The sequence below is a fragment of the Lactuca serriola genome, chromosome 4 (genome assembly GCF_051521515.1).
Source record: "Lactuca serriola cultivar US96UC23 chromosome 4, Lser_US96UC23_V15, whole genome shotgun sequence".
Lineage (NCBI taxonomy): Eukaryota > Viridiplantae > Streptophyta > Magnoliopsida > Asterales > Asteraceae > Lactuca > Lactuca serriola.
The window spans coordinates 221755892-221776015 of record NC_136411.1 but is presented as its reverse complement, the minus strand read 5'-3'; positions in this window follow the sequence as shown (position 1 = coordinate 221776015).

The window sequence follows — 20124 nt, the reverse complement described above, 5'->3', positions numbered from 1 at the left end:
ATTCTGTTCCTACTCCGAAAAAGGTTACAAAGCCATTTCACATTCTTGATCCTAAAGAACCTGCAAAAGAAGTAATGCCTTCGAAATCTAGTGTTCTCAAGAGATTGAACAAAATGGCTCATAGTCCTCGTCATTCTCCTGAGAGGTAACCTATTATCGAAGTTGTTCCTGAGCCGTCTCTTTCTTCACCAACTGATACTTTTACAACAAGGATCAAGAAAATTCAAAAACCACAGATAAATCGAAAGGGGTGATTATTCGGGAGATTCATGTTCCTGTTTCTCCATCATCAAATAAATTAAGAGCTCGGGATATGGTGAAGAAAATCAAAAAGAGGCGAAATAAAGTGGATGATACTTTTGGATGAAGTTGTTTCCGATACTGATCTTGAAGGTAATGATTCTTCTATTTTACAAAGTGACTTTGGCTTCGATTCACCTCAAAGGGACTCACCAGTCAAGTCAACTTTCGAGACGACTGGTAGTCTTAGTGGCTCTGTGAAATCATCTCATGTGGACACATCTACTAATCTGGGTGATTCATCTATTCTATCCATCCCTCAGAAGACTTCGGTCAGACCACCCGAAGTTTTGATTGCCAAGTCCAATATGGAGGAGGTTCGAACTTCAGGCATCACTGTGGACATATCTAATATGGACAAAAATGTCAACATGGGTGAAGGGTGTCGACACATGAAGCCCATGGTATTTCGGATGTTATTACTTCATCTGGTCCAGTTTCCATTGTTATCTCATCCACCTTCAAAACTCCTATTATGGATATATCTACTTCGTTACCACCATTCATTTCATCAAATCCTACATATTTACCTACTTCTACTACATAACCAACTTTTCAAAACATTCTTAATCAACCAATTAATTCTTTTTTTCCTTCTAAATACAATGAAGGTCCCAAATCCATTCCTGATGATACCACACAATATGATGATGTTTGTGCTTCGTTTGCTGACATACAATTTGATCCATAAGAATAAAACATTCCAGATCACATCTAATGTCTGGGAACAGTTCAAAATTCTCAATAGAATGCTCAATTCTTTCTTACAACTTCAAGTAGATGTTATAAATCAAAATAGCGTATCTAGGATTGAAGTCGATGTCATGCTTAAAGCTCCAGAACTTCATTTGAAATCATTGATGGAACAATTTGATACGAAGACTAAAAAAATGTTTAAAGCATCAATATTATTCTTTTGTTCATGAAGTGAATGATCTGAGGGCATTTGCGAAAGAAAGACATATTTTGTTTGTTGAAGCTGTTAAACGAGTATAGGAGGATGTGAATTTGAAAATTGAAGAGATTCGTTCTGAGATGGCAAAGGAGGTTCTTAAGATTGATCACAATTATTCAACTCTTAATACTAAGGTTTATATAATTGTTGAAGCTATGATGAAGGTTGTCGGATTATATAATTCTCTTCTTCCCAAAGTTGATTAGAAGTCTGGGTCTGATTCCCAAAGTTTTGCAAATTTGGAAGAGCTTTTGGGAATTTTGAAAGAGTTAGTATCGAAGCTTGGTTTTTCTCCACTGTCTTTGTATTCTCAAGCATTATTTTCTCAAATGTTTTCATCCTTGGAGTCTTCACTCAAGACTGACTTGGCTCCACTTTTCAATCTTGTCAATTTAATGCCAACTGATGCCCATCTGTTAACACATGGGTGCAAGGGGGAGAAAGGGGAGTTGGCACCGGTGGTGATACTAGTTCTTTGAAAGATCCTTCACAAGGAAAAGTAGTAGGGAGGGTTATGAGCACACATATTCCTACTTCACTTCTAACATCAACAAAAACTACTTCAACTGCAATGACATTGAAGCCTTTTAACAAAGGTGTTGTTATTGGTTCTTCTGCTGAAGGCTCAAGTTCAAAACCACCTCTATCAAAGGAAGAAATTGAATGAAAAAGGAAGGGTATCCACACTGGTCCTACTGACGAAGAGAAAAATATTGCTTTAGAAAAAGAAATGGAAAGGCAAAGGCAAATTCAAATCATTCTTAGATAAAGGCAAGGAGATCCTCCTGGTCTTGTGAAGGGTGACCCAACAAAACCATATTGTTAAGAAAATATTGAACATATTGTTTCTCTTGGTAACATGCATGGTTTTCTCAAAGTCCCAAAGAAAATTTATGAGATAGAAAATTCAAACTTCAATCAACTGGATTTTCATATCAACCATATGACATTTAGGTCAGCTCAGTATCAAATAATAGACAAATTCGAAGACAAAGAAGAGTTCAAGAAGCTGAAAATGAGGTTTCACGCAGTACTTGGAAAGAAAGAAGAAGAGATATGGTCATTAGTAAAGATTGTCAAGGTGTTGGGTATAACCAAGGATCAGTTATTCGAAGGATTATTATAGAACTTTCGTTTTCACGTAGTTCATGCCATTAATGTGGCTTGTGATTTCTATATAGCTGATTTTCCATTGATGAATCTTAATGATCTCATCTGTGTAGCAAAAATTCTAAGAGAGGTTGATGCTTCGAAGCTCCAGGTGACAAGCAAAGAAGATTTCTTTCTTGGGTTTGCTCATATCAATCTTTTCATCAACAATTATTATGATTATCTTGCATTAACGAATGTGGAGTTAGCTTTGGTGATGGGAAAACAAATCACTATTCCACAATCCTTGTTGAAAGGTGTAGAAAGCTTGAAGAATTTTGATGATGGTGAAATCTGTGTTAAACCGTTGGAAATAGTTTTTGTTGAAAAATAAAAATAACAAGAATACAAAGTTTTTATTCAGAGTTGAAGATGTAGAAAGATACACGAATTCTCAGTGTATGAATCTACGTGTTCGTATCAATAATTACAAGAAGAATACTAAAGGGGATAAAGTTGAGGTTCACATATCAATTGTTTGCTACGTGGAGATTAGAAAAGTTCTTCATCAAGCAACCAAGATGCTAATGACTTAGGATTCGACACTGCTCACAAGGAGGGAGAATGTAGAGGTCGAACTTAGTTGTGAGGTGTCTTGTGTCCTTAGTTATTTTTTAGTGTCGAAGTCTGTATTATATGTATTACATAAGGGCGCATCTGTATGTCGAAGCGTAACTGTTTTAGCCCTCGTGTATTTTTTGTAAACTTCTGTCATTCCAAAAAATACGGATAGGTGCTAGAGTTAGAGTAACTTTTGAGCGTTTGCTATTCTTACTCAAAACTTTCTCTTGTAACCTTCAGAAGTTTTAATCGAGCCATCCAGATTATATTTAGTTTTGTGTTCCCGAATCAGTTCTTACTCTGATTTCATTTCTCAATCTCGATCAATAACAACTACACCTATTCATTGGAACATGACCAAACTTAACATATAATCAAAATACCCAAAATGCACTAAGGTCAAACATGGTCAAACCCTGGTCAAAGTCAAAAAGCCAACTGAGTCAACTCAACTGAGTACGTTGAGTGTACTCAGCCCTAACTCACCCCTTTCGCAAGTTATCAACCAACTCTTTTGAAAGAGGAAAAATTCAAAATAAATTATTCCATGAGCTATAATCTCAAATGCCATACTTTTTCCAACACCCATATGTTGCAAGTTTCCAGTATACACTTGATTATAGGTCTTTGCCAAAGTGGAAGTACTATCATAGTATAATACATCTAGGATTAATACACTCTTCTATGAAGAAGTAAAACCTACATAAATCAAACCATAGTCCATGGTTTTCTTAAGATACTTTAGCACTCGCCTTATTGCTTGCTAGTGATGAATACTAGGATTTCTAGCAAACCCACTTAACTTTCCTACAATAAATGCAATATCAGGCCTTGTATTGGTCTTAGCATACATCAAAGAGCCTAAAACATTAAACTATTCAAGTTGTGAAACTGCTTGACTAGTATTTCGAATAAATTTTATATTTGTATTGTTTGGAGTACTTATAAGTAAACATTATTAACAATTGAATTTCCTAAAAAGCTTCTTAATATAACACTATATTCTTAAGATTGTGAAATTAGAATTCCTTGGTGTTCACGCTTTATTCTTATTCCACGAATCACTTATGCCTCCTGTATATCCTTCATAGAGAATTAAGATGATAAAATTCTTTGGTCAGTACCAAAGATTAACATCTCATCTACATATATTAACAAATTCATATTATTACTCTTTTACTAGGCACATAAAATTTGATATATATGTACTTTTTTGATTGATTTAATTTAAAACCATTAGTCAAGACAATATCATCAAAGTTTTGATGCGATTGTTTAGGTTTTTGTTTCAACCCACACAATGACTTAATTAACTTGAAAATGTTATGCTCCTTTCTAGGCATAACCAAACCCTCAGGTTGTTTCATGTATACCTCTTCCTTTCAGTCACCATTCAAGATTGTTGTTTTAACATTCATTTTATGAATAACTAATTGTTAGATTTTGGGTCTAAGAATATCAATATACTTGGATAATTTATAGGACCGTGATTGTAATCACTTTCCAAAATAAATGATATTTATCCTATAGCCCCGAGTATCACTAAATCAGATTTGGTATAATCTAAGAATGACAATTTAGAAGTAAGGCCACTTCTAAATCTGATACACAAAAAGTATGCAACACTCATAAAATTCTTAAAAATTTTAAACTTTTAAATATACTCAAAAACCATCATTGTTTACAAATTATTTTCAAAATAAGTTCAACATTAGAGAAATCCCAAAATCGTGAAAACAAAACATGAGGAGGTGTATGATCACGCCTTCGCCTTCCCGCGATCCTCTGAAGTACCTGAAACATAATCCAAAATTGTAAGCCCAAAGCTTAGTGAGTTTCCCCAAAATACTGATACATAACAAATAGCACAAATGTAATAACAGCATGCAATGGGTCCACAACAAATAGACTGGATTACCCCTGAGCACACAACATAAGTCTAGCTTGCCCCAAGGGCCCACATATTATGTATGGATTCCTCCCCAGTATGATCAGTCCTCGGAATGAATACCACTATGCCTTCAGTACGAGTCTGGCATGCCCTTCCCGGCCCGTAGCTCGTATCCGGAATGCTCATGAGCCCTCAGTATGAGTCTGGCATGCCCTCCCCAGCCCTCAACTCATATCTGGTGTGCTCCAGGGTTTGTTGGCAACATCACGGAGCAGTACAACCACAAACCAACCCACACCATATGTTGACATATAACAGATAATATCATATATAGATAAACAGACAGTATCACAGGTAGTCCTACAGATCTATCAAACTAGCATATCAAGACTAGCATATCAGGACTAGCATGAATATCAGATCCATACTCAGCATATCAAAAATATCAGGTTATCAAACCAAAGGGTCGGCCTTGGTGCCTTCGACCCAAAAGTACAGTAAGGAAGACTCACCTCACAATGCCCAACCAAACTAAAAAAAACTCCGACTGTCGGCTCACGAAGAATCCCAAACTATCACAACAAACTAAACACCCAATTAGCAATTGGATTTCCATTCTTGATTAAGGATGCATACTTAGGCTAAATGTCCACTTTACCCTTTCCCTAATTAGGCAATTTTGATTCAAAGGCCCAATTTTCTTTAAGGCCCATAATTGGCCCAATTTTCCAAATTGGTGCCAACCCCTTATTAGGCCTTATACTAAGGTACAACTCTTCAACGGGTCCAAAACACTCATACTCAGAAAGTCTAATAAGGGCCCAAGCCATACAAGCCCAAAAGGTGGCCCAAAACTCGAAGACCAAACTCAAAAGTCCATAGAGGACGTATGTTGGGCGTACAATAAAGGTACGCAGGGCGTACACGAACCTCGCCTTGACCAACATCAGGGTGGCTAACCGAGTATGCAGGGCGTACTCCTCACAATGTGGGGCGTACCCTCGCAGATCCAAAAGTCCATTAAGTGCTTAATGGCTTAAGCACTTATGCCCATATTACAGATCCATGGACCAATTGTACTCTAGAGTCATAAAGTCTCCGAATTTATGACTTTACATGACCCTAAGTTCTTAATACAAGGGCTTAATTCATTAAGACCCTTTTCTCCAAATACATGGGACACTTCTGACCATTGGGACCTCATTTTTATGACTAAGGACCCTTCCTAGGGTCTAGAAAGATAGCTCAAAACGTCCAAAATTAAACATGAACAACAATGGCACTTTTAGGGACAAAATAACATCATAAAGCTACCAAAATGAGATCTAAGAAAACCAAACATAAAGGTAGAAAATTTTACCTCCTGGAGCTTCCAAATGAGATGATGATCCAAGATCTACAAGCTTTATTTCCTTCCTTGACTCCTTGATGCACTTCCTTCTCCTTTAACCACACAAATAACACACTTTAAGCTCAAAATGCTCACTTATGGGGTTAGGGTTCGCTAAGAACGGCTCAAGGACTAGGAGGCTGAAAGAGTGAACCAAAAAGATCCATAAAGGTGCTTAAATACTCTCCAAAACATACTATTCATGACTCCACAATTTACCATTTTTTCCACTATGGCTTCTTAAGGCTACATCTTTATACTCCAAGGACCCAAAATGACATACTTAAAAACCAAAGGAAGCATTTGAGAATACCTGAAAGCCCGGTATGTTACAAAGGCACTTGGTCTAGACTTCAGCCCCGAAGTCTATTGCAGCGAACAAATCTGGGTAATGCTCCCGCATCTTCGCCTCCGGCTCCTAGGTCCACTAGGTGCCCCTCAGATGCTCCCATTGTACCTTTACCAAAGGTACTTCATTTCTTCGCAAAGTCTTTACTTTCCTCTCCAGAATAGCTACCGGTCTCTCAACATAGTTCAGGTTCTCATCAACCTGAATATCATCCAATGAAACAACTATGTCCTCATCCAAAATGCACTTTCGCAGCTGCGAAACATGGAAAGTGTTATGAACTTGACTGAGCTCCTTAGGAAGATTCAATCTGTAGGCGACCTTTCCAACCCTTGCAATAACCCAGAATGACCCAATATATTAGGGGCCCAACTCTTCCTGAAGCGAATCACACCTTTCCAAGGTGAGATCTTGAACAACACCATGTTGTCGACCTGAAAATCCATCTCGAATCAGTGTCGGTCGGCATAGCTCTTCTGCCGACTCGGAGCAGTTTGCATTCTCTACCTAATTTGCTGAATCATCTCAATAGTCTGAAGGACCACCTTGGTCCTCCCCATAACCCTGTGACCAACCTCGCCCCAACATACTGGGGTACGACATCTCCGCCCATACAAGAGCTCAAAAGGCGGAGCACCAATGCTAGATTTAAAACTATTGTTGTAGGAGAGCTCTGCAAGAGGCAGGTTGGAGTCCCAGCTCCAATGAAATCGATGACACAGGCTCGCAACTTATCCTCAAGAGTCTGTATCGTCTGCTCACTCTATTCGTCGGTCTATGGATGAAAAGTTGTGCTAAAGTGTATCCTAGTCCCCAGTTCCACATGGAACTTCTGCCAAAAACGGGAGGTAAACCAACCATCACGGTCTGAAACAATAGAGACTGGAACCCCATGGTGAGAAACGGTCTCACGAATATACACATCAGCCAACTTCTTGGCTGATGAACTCTGCCGAACCACCAGGAAATGGACACTCTTGGTCAATCGATCCAGGATGACCCAAATAGCATCAAAACCCATTTCCGTCCTTGGAAACTTAGTGATGAAGTCCATTGAAATTTACTCCCATTTCCACATGGGAATCTCCAGAGGCTGCAGCTTGACATGCGGCCTCTGACTCTCGGCCTTGATCATCAAACAGGTCAAGCACCTCTTCATACATGGCCACTAATAGCTCAATCTCAGATCCTGATACATCTTGGTGGCCCCCTGATGGATAGAAAAACGAGACTTATGAGCCTCCTCCAATACAATCTGTCTGGCCCCACCCTACATAGGAACCTAAACTCGACCACAACAAGTCAACAACCCACTACTATTTGTGGTAAATCTGGTCATCCTCTCAATCTTCCAATTCTCTTCCCAAACACCCTCAGCTTGAGCCTCCCTAATCAATCCCATAAGCACAGAATCCACTGATATCCTCATACATGACACCCCATCAGAAGGTCCATCTGCCTTGCAGCTGAAGGCATCTATCACCACGTTCGCTTTACTCGGATGGTAAAGGATCTCACAATCATAATCCTTGACTATGTCCAGCCACCTGTGCTGCCTCATGTTCAAGTTCGGCTGATTCCATAATGTGTCTTAAACTCTTGTGAGCCATGTAGAATGTACAGTGGACCCCATAAAGATATTGCCTCCAAATCTTAAGGGAAAAAACCACATCCCCCAACTCAAGATCATGTGTGGGATACCTCATCTCATGTGGCTTCAACTACCGCAAAGCATAAGCTATCACTCGTCCTCTCTGCGTGAGAACTGCCCCCAACCCGGTGATGGATGCATCACAGAAAACCACAAAATCATCGATTCCCTCCGGGAGGGTCAAAATCGAGGCCTCACATAGCCTCTGTCGAAGGGTCTCGAATGCTGACTGTTGCTCAGGGCCCCACTAGAACTCCACCCCCTTCCTCGTCAGACGAGTGAAGGGTACTGAAATCTTGAAGAAATCCTGAATAAATATTTGGTAGTACCATGCCAATCCCGAGAAACTCCTAATATTCGAGGGAGATTTCGGAACCTCCCACTTCATTACTGCCTCGATCTTGGCCAGATCGACCAATATCCCATCCTGGTTAACGAGGTGCCCAAGAAAATGAACCTCTCGTAACCAAAACTCACACTTCGAGAACTTGGCATAAATTCGTTCTCACATCAAACCCCCCAGAAGCTCGCGAAGATGCTTCTCTTTCTGCTCTCTGGTCTTGGAATATACCAAGATATCATTAATAAACATGATAACTGAACAATCGAGCATCAGTCTGCATACCCGATTCATCAAATCCATGAATACTACAGGCGCATTGGTGAGCCTAAATGGCATCACCACGAACTCGTAATGCCCATAACAAGTCCGTAACGCAGTCTTCTCCACGTCCTCCTCTCTCACCCTGACCTGATGGTACCCAGACCTCATGTCTATCTTGTAGAACCAAGATGCACCCTGCAACTGATCAAAAAGATCATCAATATACGGAAGGGGATAACAGTTCTTCAACTTAAGCTTTTTCAACTCCCGGTAATCAACACACATCTGATGCAAACCATCCTTCTTCTTGAAGAATAAAAGCGGCGCTCCCCTATGGGGAACTACGCGGCCTGGTGAACTACTTGCCTAGCAGCTCCTACAACTGAGATGACAGCTCCTGCATCTCTAGTGGTGCCAAATGGTACAACATCTTGGCAATTGGGGCCACACCTGGCATGAGCTCGATCCTGAACACGACCTGCCTCTCAGGAGGCACACTGGGTAACTCCTCCGAAAATACATCGGCAAACTACTTGACCACCAAGACCTCTAAAACTGAAACTTGATCCCCAACCCACGTATCCACCACATAAGTTATAAACCCGCACACCCGTGCTGAATATATTGTCGAGCTCTGGCTATAGAAAAAAAACCCTGATCCCATCCTGGTGCCCTCTCCATAGATAATCAATTCTCCCCCGCTTGAGGTTCGAACTATTACGTGCGGGCCCTCACAATCGATCATAGCACTCAAACAGCTTAGCCAATCCATACCCACAATCATGCAGACATCCCCCTTGGGAATTGGGATCAAATCAATCGGAAAGGATACCACGAAGATCTCCAGAATGTAACCCTGATACACTGAAGAAGCAGAAACCTCGTGTTTGTTAGCAATAAAAACTCGCAACGGACACTCTAACTTCCTTAGGGGATAGCGAACTCCCTACTAAAAGACTGAGAAACAAAGGACGGACTCACACCCGAGGCAACCAACACTAGAGCAGGCAAGGAGTTCACTATGAACATACCTACCAAAGGTACAAATATATGCCTAAGCATAATACAAACATAAACAACAAGATAAACGGATAGAAGCATACTAGTCACAACATCTGGTGCTGCTCTGGCCTCCTCGGCAGTAAGCTAGAAAGCGCGCCCTCGAGCCCTCGGGGGCTCCACCCTGCCCTGACTCTCATCTATGATCCTCAAAGTAGCCAGCGCTGGAACCTCTGCCGGCCTAGCAGCAAGAGATGGGCAGTTGGCCTTCACATGGCCCACCTAGTTGCAATGATACAAATCCTGGAAATGAGTGTTGGAGCCTGCTGGCAGCAATCCCTCGTCATGTGGCCCTGCCAGCCACAATTATGGCACCTAGATGATGATCGACAAGCACCCTCATGCGCCTTGCCGCACTTCGCACAGGTGTGGCCCTTCCAGTCCCTGGATCTGACATCAACAGTGTTAAACCGCTTTGGTGCAGGCTGCAACTACACCATGAACGGCCTCTACTCTCTCTTCTGCAAATCAATATCAATCTCATGCCGCCTAGCAGCCTCCTGCATCTCTAGCAATGAACTATATCGCTGTGTAGAAACAAACTGCCTGATCTCCATCTTGAGCATTCTCAAGTAATGGGTCATCTCAGCCTACTCGAATATAGAAAACTCAGGGCGGAACATAGCCCCCTCCGTGAAAATCTTGGTGATCTCTGTTATCGTCTCAGAACCCTGCCTCAAGTCTAATTACTCCTGAGCCAACCACTCTCTCTACTAGAGGCACATACCGGGAGCAAAACATCTCAGAAAACTGCTCCCAAGTCATAGGATCTCTCTGCTCAGTAGAATAGGAAGTGATAGCGAGCCTCCACCAATCCTTTTTTCCTATCCTCAAAAGGTTCAAAGCACACTTGACCTTTTGGTCAGTAGGGCACAAACAAGTGAAGAAACATCCCTCCTTCAAATAGCCACCTCATGGCGATGCTCAGGTCCTACACCCCATCGAAATTTGGGGGCTTTGTATTGTCAAAGACCCTATACTAAAAAACCCGACCCGATCCAATCCCTGCAGCCGCAACGACTGCATTGGTTGCAACTACAATGGTTGCAGTGGCTGCAGCAGTAGCTGTCTCAGACAACACAACATAATGCTAATCAAAGTACTCAACCATGGCAGTATTTATAGACCCAAACATCTTTGGAAACTATGGTCGAAACCAAGCAACAACATCCTCCTATAGTATCTCCCGGATCCTCTCATCCAACATAGCTGACGCACCCTGACGGCTAGCTCCTGATCCCGATTCGGATCCTGCCTCAACACGACACGTAGTCACCATAATGAAAATAAACCAGGAGGATATCAGATAATACACATATCATAAAGGGGAACCAACTCCCAACAAAGCCCTATGGATTGTGACTTCTCCATTATGCATATGGGTCCTGTGCTTTCAGTAGTATGGGACCATACTACCTTCCACACCTACCCGTATTTGTATTAGAGGATCATCACAACACCCTAACAATACTTTCAAGCATAACCAAACACTCAATCCTCACTCACTAGAGGAAAGGCTAAATATCTCAAAACTGGTCGGCTGACCCCACACGACTCATCCATGAAATTTCCACCAACCTTTCAGCACTCGCGTATCCTAGCCATCCCTTCACTCACTAGAGGAAAGGCTAAATATCTCAAAACTGGTCGGCTGACCCCACACGACTCATCCATGAAATTTCCACCAACCTTGCAGCACTCGCGTATCCTAGCCATACATAAGGGATTCTTCACTTTGATTGTGTTTCAATCTCTTTTCTAGTGATGAATCCATGTTTCATATCATGAATTTCATCTTTTTCTAGATTTTCTCTCTCACCAAGAACACACACTAGTTCTTGGTAGCTAAAAACCTCATTTCAAGCCTCCTAAGAGTAAGTATCTATTCCTTATGCTTGATATCTGCTAGAAATCATTGATTATCACCTAAAAAATTGACCCAAATCAAGAACACAAAAGGGGTTTATGGCCGTAGACCCGTGTGTACGGCTGTACACCCTTCAATGGTCGTAAACTCCATTTGTGGTCGATTATTGGCCTTAAACTCTTCCTTGAACTGTGCACAAGGCTTAAAACACTTCTAAGAGGCTAGAAAGGACCTTGAAACACCAAAATTCACACCTTTCACCAAGTGTTTACGACCGTAAACTAATGGGCCGTAAACCCATAAACCGTAAACCCATAGACCGCAAACACTTGGGTCGTAAACTCATGGGTTGTAAACCCTGTTGGGCCGCAAACCTATGACCGTACACTCCTGATTACGGCTGCAAACTCCCCATTTTCAATAACGTGTGATTCTAACACTTAGTCTTATGTGTTTCCTAGTCCCTAAGGTGGGTTCCTTCTATAACAAATAGTGTTATGTCCTCATCTAATATGTGTGTGTGTGTTACCATATGTTAATAGGGTCCACTTGAGTACGAAACATCAGTTGACACTCAGCATCCACACCGATCATACGCTCAAATCCTACGTCAAACTGTGAGTTCATACCCCTACAATTTTACGAGTTTTCATGTTTTTAGGGGGAATACAAGTGAAATTACAAGGGAACTTGTGCTCAAAATATATTATTTTGTCTAAGATAATTATATTTTTAGTATGCTTTTAACATGGAAAACAGGTTTTACTAAACAATTAAGAAATCAACTCGTAGAAACAGTTTTCAAAACTAGGGTAACAAACTCATGAATCATCTAGTAAAATATATTATTTTATAATGGATTCATGCCAACCATAAACAGGATCGTTAGTATTGTTACTTGTAAATTTGTTAGTCTATACGTTGGAGACACGTCCTTGATAACACTCCCACCGAATTCGAGAGTGTAGGACTAGCACTTGTAACTAGAATCTCTTGTAGGGAGAGCATGACTGTTGTGTATAGATCTATATGGGACTGACTATCCCGCACCTAAATTGCTAGCTACAGTTAGGCATACATGCCTGGGGTGACAAAGTCATAAAGGATACTGGCCCCGTTACGTGCCATATCAAGTTAATGTATGGTTATGAAACTCGCAACCTAGATAACAGAGATTTATTTTTGTAACAATGAATCAAGTGAACTAACCTCAAAGTAATAACTGATTTGATTACTAGAGGGTATTGATAATACCTTTAGGATTTAGCTCACCACATATTTATTAGTTTTATTTATGTAATAAGGCTAATATACCTTAAGTAACCAGGGTCTTTCAGGGAAACTACGTTAAACGATATAAGTATAGTAGATACTTGTACACCACAGACTAGAACAGATAACCAATCATCAACTTTTAAGGGAAAATTTGGGATTTTCCCGGGATAACTCGATTTCTTATAAACAAATTGTTCAACAAGTAACTAATGGATCTTCAAACACACTTTCTATAAGAAAATATAGGATTTTCTTAGGAAACATTTTACAAAGGATCAAAGAAACCATTTTCACCAAAACTAAATACTTATGAACTCACCAGCTTTATGATGATACTCTTTCAAACTGCTTGTATTCTCAGGGCAACAATAGACAGGTACTCTTGCCAACTTTTGGAGAAGACGGAGCATTTTGGAGTCACGTCTTTTACTTTTGTTGTATACTGTTATGTACAAACTATGTTTTCAAACATATGTAAAAAATCATACTTTAATGTAATGGTTGTGTTTACTTTGCTTGCTATGATACAGCTGTTGTGATACTACACTTGAACTCACCCGCCCCCGGACGTTTCCGCCATTGTTTTCTGACGGTTCAGGGGTGTGACAAATTGGTATCAGAGCTATTGTTTATAGTGAACTAAGTATACCGAACCTTACATGGTATACAACTATAAACACTAAGGGGCCGAATTTCTCTAAAATAAAAGTATACTTTAAAATATAAGTAATTTACAAGAAGTATACAAGTATACCTACACACCAGAAACAGTAATCACAAGTAGAACAAAACAAAAGTATTTGGATGTTGGACATTGTGGTAAAACCTGGGCAGTTATTTAATCATGTCTAGGGTCAATATAGCCTGATCAACTATATTCATTCGAGACATGACCAACATGTGCTTGGGGTGACTGTGGTGTTCCAATAGGCCTAAAACTTACCAAGTGACCATACAACAAGATATCGGTACAGCAAAACAGAAAATACTATAGGAGTATTTTACTAGAGTCAAATTCTTTGCAGAGATTCATTTTCAAGTGTTTCTACACGTTCCTTTTAGTGATAGTTTACTTGCATTAGTAGCTTTTCCTTGTTTATCGCTTAGTAGAACACTCTAGCTATCATATTGAGATATATCTCACTTTCATATCTTTTGATTCAATTCCAGAGGACTTACCGTCCTCTCCTTCCTGATTATTTTTAGAACAAGATATCTCGAAAGAAAAGACCCAGGAAAAAGAGCAACAAATCATCGACGAAACCAATGCCACCACCACCTCCTCAATTCGATTTGACTATGTTTCAGGCAGCTGTTACTGCCGTAGTGGCTACCGCAATGTCACAGATTAACCCTGGCGGCTTTGGTGGATCGGGGGATGGTATTCATCCCCAGAATCACGAAGGGAGTCAGGGGCACCAGAAGGAGTGCTTCTATAAAGACTTTATGAATGCAAAACCCACTTTTTTCAAAGACAATGGAGGTGTTATTGCCTTGAATCGATGGTTCAAAAAGATCGAGTCTATCTTCGAAATTTGTTCCTGTTCCGAAGCCAACAAAGTGAAATTCACCGCTTGTACTTTCACCAACAGAGCACTGACCTGGTGGAATGGTCGAGTCAAATCCCTAACCCTACCAGTAGAGAATGATATGGGTTGTGAGAGCTTAAAGGAGCTCATGCTTGCTGAGTACTGCCCACGGGGCGGGATGCAGAAACTGGAGCACGAGCTATGGAACTTGAAGATGAAGGGTTCTGACATTGCTGCCTACACTTCTAGGTTTGAAGACCTAGCACTTATTTGCCCGGGTATTGTCAACCCGGAAAGCAAGAAGATAGAGAGATACATTTGGGGATTGACATCCCCAACTCAAGGAAATGTCTTGGCCGCCAGGCCAATCACTTTTGACAGCGCCAAGTGCCTGGCGCAGACTCTCATAGATCACGGAGTTGATCTTGATAAAGTGACAGCCACTCCTGAACCACCAAAAGCAAGTGATGGGAAGAGAAAGTTCTAGAAACAGCGAAAGGGCCAGTCTTCGCAAGATCCCTCAAAAAAATAGCATACGGTGGCAGTTCACGCTGCTACTACTCCTGTCGCTGCTTTTGCAACTCAAAAACCTACCAGTAGATATGTTGGTTCCCTTCCTCAGTGCGACAAGTGCAGTTACCATCATAATCTCGGCCCATGCCGTGAAATGCTTTGCACCAGCTGTGGCAAAAAGGGGCACACAGCTCGAGCTTGTAAGGCACCAGTCCAATCAACCAATAAGGCATCTGGAGCAGGTGTCAGTCAATCCTGTTATGGCTGTGGTGAGGTCGGGCACTATAAGAGAAACTGCCCCAAGGCAACCACAAATGGTAACACAGGGAGAGTATTAGCGATGGGGCAAGAGGAGGCAGTTGCTGATCCTACCATTGTTACGGGTACGTTCCTCCTCAACAACTCGTATGCATGCATTCTATTTTATTCTAGTGCGGAGAGAAGTTTTGTTAGTCATGCATTCAAACATCTTCTCAAACATAAACCTCAACCCTTAACCGAAACGTTTACCGTCAAGATGGCTAACGGTGAGAAAGAGAGCACTAACGACATATTCGTAGGCTGTACCCTTACCCTAAATGATCATTCCTTTCCGATTGACCTTATGCCATCTTCCATAAAAAGCTTCGATGTCATCATCGGCATGGATTGGTTGAGCCCCAATCATGTTGATATCCTTTTGTTACGAAAAAGCTATCCATCTCAATCTTTCCTCTGGTGAAACCCTCATGATCTACGATGATAAACTCAGTTCAAACCTTCGCATCATTTCGTGCATCAAAGCCCAGAAACTTCTACGAAAGGAATGGCATGCATTCCTAGCCCATGTCATTAACAAGAAGCAGGAAGTTAAAGACCTCGAGAGCATCCCCGAAGTTTGCAACTTTCCTGACGATTTTCCTGAAGAGCTTCTGGGAATTCTTCCCGAATGTCAAGTTGAGTTTTGCATCGACCTAATCCACGGAGCTACCCCCGTAGCTAAATCCCCATACCGCTTAGCACCAGCAGAATTGTAAGAGTTATACAGTCAACTCAATGAGCTGCTAAGCAAGGGATTCATCAGACCAACTTCCTCACCCTAGGGAGCCCCGGTCTTATTTGTGAAAAAGAATGATGGATTTTTCCGGATGTGTATTGACTATCGCGAACTGAACAAACTCACTGTCAAAAACCATTATCCTCTTCCTCGAATCGACGAGCTCTTTGATCAACTTCAAGGAGCTAGCTACTTATCGAAAATAGACATTAGATCGGGGTATCATTAGCTGCGAGTCCACGAGGGAGATGTCCCTAAAACAACATTTCGGACTCGATATGGTCACTACGAGCTCGTAGTAATGCCCTTCGGTCTAACCAATGCACCGGTTGTATTCATGGACCTAATGAATCGGGTGTGTCGTCCTTTCCTAGACAAGTTTGTTATCGTGTTCATAGACGACATACTTGTCTATTCCAGAAGCGAGGAAGATCACATACAGCACTTGAGGTTGGTGCTGGAAACTCTAAGGAGGGAGAAACTATACGTGCAATTCTCCAAGTGCGAATTCTGGATTCGAAAAGTAACCTTCCTAGGTCACCTGGTAAGCGAGAAAGGCATACACGTGGACCCTTCTAAAATCAAAGCAATAGAGAACTGTTCAGCACCGAAGACGCCCATAGAAATCCATCAATTCTTTGGTCTCGCCGACTATTGTCGTAGATTTATCCAAAACTTCTCCAGAATTTCCAAGCCTTTAACCACTCTGACTCAGAAAGGTGTACCCTTTTGTTGGAGTGAAAAACAAGGCACTGCATTCCAAACATTGAAGCAGGCCCTATGCAGCGCACCTATCCTGTCTCTGCCCGAAGGGAGGGAGGACTTCGTTGTCTATTGTGATGCATCCAATCAGGGCCTAGGCTGTGTGCTCATGCAGAGAGGAAAAGTCATTGCTTATGCCTCAAGACAACTGAAAGCACATGAAGTCAACTACACAACTCACGAATTAGAGTTGGGAGCAGTGGTCTTCGCATTAAAGATATGAAGACATTAGCTCTACAGAACCAAGTGCACAATTTTCATTGACCATAAAAGCCTGCAACAAATCTTCAACCAGAAGGAGTTGAACATGAGACAACGGCGATAGGTAGAGCTACTCAGCGATTACGAGTGGGAAATACACTACCATCCCGGCAAGGCCAATGTGGTAGCAGATGCCCTTAGCCGGAAAGAGTACTCAAGCCGCAGTGTGAAAACACTAACCATGACTATCCATTCCCACTAATCCGCACAAATCAGAGAGGCTCAGCTGGAAGCCTTAAAACCAGAAAACGTGTCGGGTGAAGCCCTGAGGGGAATGGAAAAGAATTTAGAGATCAAGGGAGTCGGAGTCTATCATTTCATGAACCGAATTTGGACCCCAAAGTTCAGTGGTTACAGAGAGGTTATCATGAATGAAGCTCACAAAACTAGATACTCCGTTCACCCAGATTCGGACAAGATGTACCTTGATCTCAAGAAAATATATTGGTGGCCAAACATGAAAGTGAAAATCGCTACCTTTGTGGGTAAGTTCCTGACTTGCGCCAATGTGAAGGTCGAATATCAGAAGACCTCAGGTCTGCTCTAGCAACCAGAAATACCTAAGTGGAAGTGGGAGAGGATTACCATGGATTTTATCACCAAATTACCCAAATCTCCGAGTGGGTGCGATACCATCTGGGTAATAGTCGACCTATTGAAAAAATCCGCTCACTTCCTACCAATCAAAGAAACTTTCCAGATGGAAAGATGCACACGAATCTACATTCAAGAGACAGTTCGACTGCACGGTATGCCTGTGTCTATTATCTCCAATCAAGATAGCAAGTTCACCTCGAGGTTTCGGCAGTCCCTACAGAAAGCTCTTGGAACTAAGCAGGATATGAGTACAGCTTACGATCCTCAGACAGATGGGCAGAGTGAGAGAACCATCCGACCTAGGAAGACATGTTGCGAGCATGTGTCATCAATTTTGGTAAGTCGTGGGACATCCATTTACCATTGGTCGAATTCTCCTACAACAACAGCTACCACACCAGTATCAAGGTTGCGCTGTTTGAAGCCCTCTATGGCCATAAGTGCATATCCCCTATGTGCTGGGCTGAGGTAGGCGACACACAGCTAGCCAAGGGATAAGTCCCTGACAGCACTCTCACAGGCCCAGAGATCATCCGAGAAACTACAGAAAAGATTGTACAAATCAGAGAACAACTGAAAGCCTCACGAGACAAACAAAAGAGCTACGCCGATAAATGACGAAAACCCTTGGAGTTCCAGGTTGGGGACCGTGTCCTATTGAAGGTCTCACCCTGGAAGGGCATGATACACTTTGGAAAGCGTGGAAAGTTGAATCCAAAATACATAGGACCATTTGAGATCCTTGCTAGGATCGGTCCTGTAGCATACAAACTCATTTTACCCCGAGAACTTAACAACATTCATCCTGTCTTCCACGTCTCGAATCTTAAGAAGTGTTTATCCAATGAAACTCTTATGATCCCTCTCGATGAGATTGAAATCAACAAGAACCTGAACTTCGTGGAAGAACCGGTCGAAATCATGGATAGAGAGATCAAATTAACGAAACAAAGTCGCATCCTGATAGTGAAGGTTTGCTGGAATGCCAAGTGGGGACCCGAATTCACTTGGGAGCGCGAAGTCAGATGAAGCAGAAGTATCTGCATCTCTTTCCAAATCCATGATTTGTCTTCTATGTTTGAATTTCAGGACAAAATTCCCTCTAACGGGGGGATGATGTGACAACCCGAAATTTCTTCCGTCCAAACCGTTAAAAAAATCAATTTGGAATTTATTTCTGCTCTTGTCAGCATTATCTCGGGTCTAATTAAATATTCTAAACTCAGTACAATCGAGGTTTGGGTCCAAGAACGAGTTTTTCCAAGTCAAAGCATAGCATCCGAGGTAAGCACCCCTTCGAGAGGAGTGTACGGCCGCAAATTTGAGTTTACGGCCGTACACCCCACCCCCACCCCACCCTTTGACCGAAAACTCACCCCCTATATAAGGGATGAGTGGCCTTCATTTCAAAATTTAAACACTCCAAAAACTTTCTCTCTCTACTCTCTGTCTACAATTTTCGAGTTTGCTCAAGGACCCTCAAAAATGTAAGTGATTCTTCACTTTGATTGTGTTTCAATCTCTTTTCTAGTGATGAATCCATGTTTCATCTCATGAATTTCAACTTTTTCTAGATATTCTCTCTCACCAAGAACACACACTAGTTCTTGGTGGCAAAAAACATCATTTCAAGCCTCCTAAGAGTAAGTATCTATTCCCTATGCTTTATATCTAATAGAAATCATTGATTATCACCTAAAAATCGATCCAAATCAAGAACACAAAAGGGGTTTACGGCCGTAAACCCGTGTGTACGGCCGTACACCCTTAAATGGCCGTAAAATCCATTTTTGGTCGATTATTTGCCTTAAACTCTTCCTTGAGCTGTGCACAAGGCTTAGAACACCTTCAAGAGGCTATAAAGGACCTTAAAACACCAAAAATCACACCTTTCACCAAGTGTTTACGGCCGTAAACTAATGGGCCGTAAACCCATAAGCCGTAAACCCATGGGCTGTAAACCCATGGACTGCAAACACTTGGGCCGTAAACCCTATTGGGCCGCAAACCTATGACCGTACACTCCTGATTATGGCCGCAAACTCCCCATCTTCAATCACGTGTGATTCTAACACTTAGTCTTATGTGTTTCCTAGTCCCTAAGGTGGGTTCCTTCCATAACAAATAATGTTATGTCCTCATCTAATACGTGTGTTGGGGAGAGGTTGGCCAAAGGGTCATGGGAAGCATCGAAGTGGTGCTCCAGATGACAGAGAAGATTCAGCTAGTCCGAAGCAGGCTTCAGACTGCTCAGAGTTGGCAGAAAAGTTATGCCGAAAAGCGCCATTCAGACTTGGAATCCCAAGTCGGGGATATGGTTCTTCTGAAGGTGTCACCATGGAAAGGCGTCATCCGATTTAGAAAGAGAGGAAAGT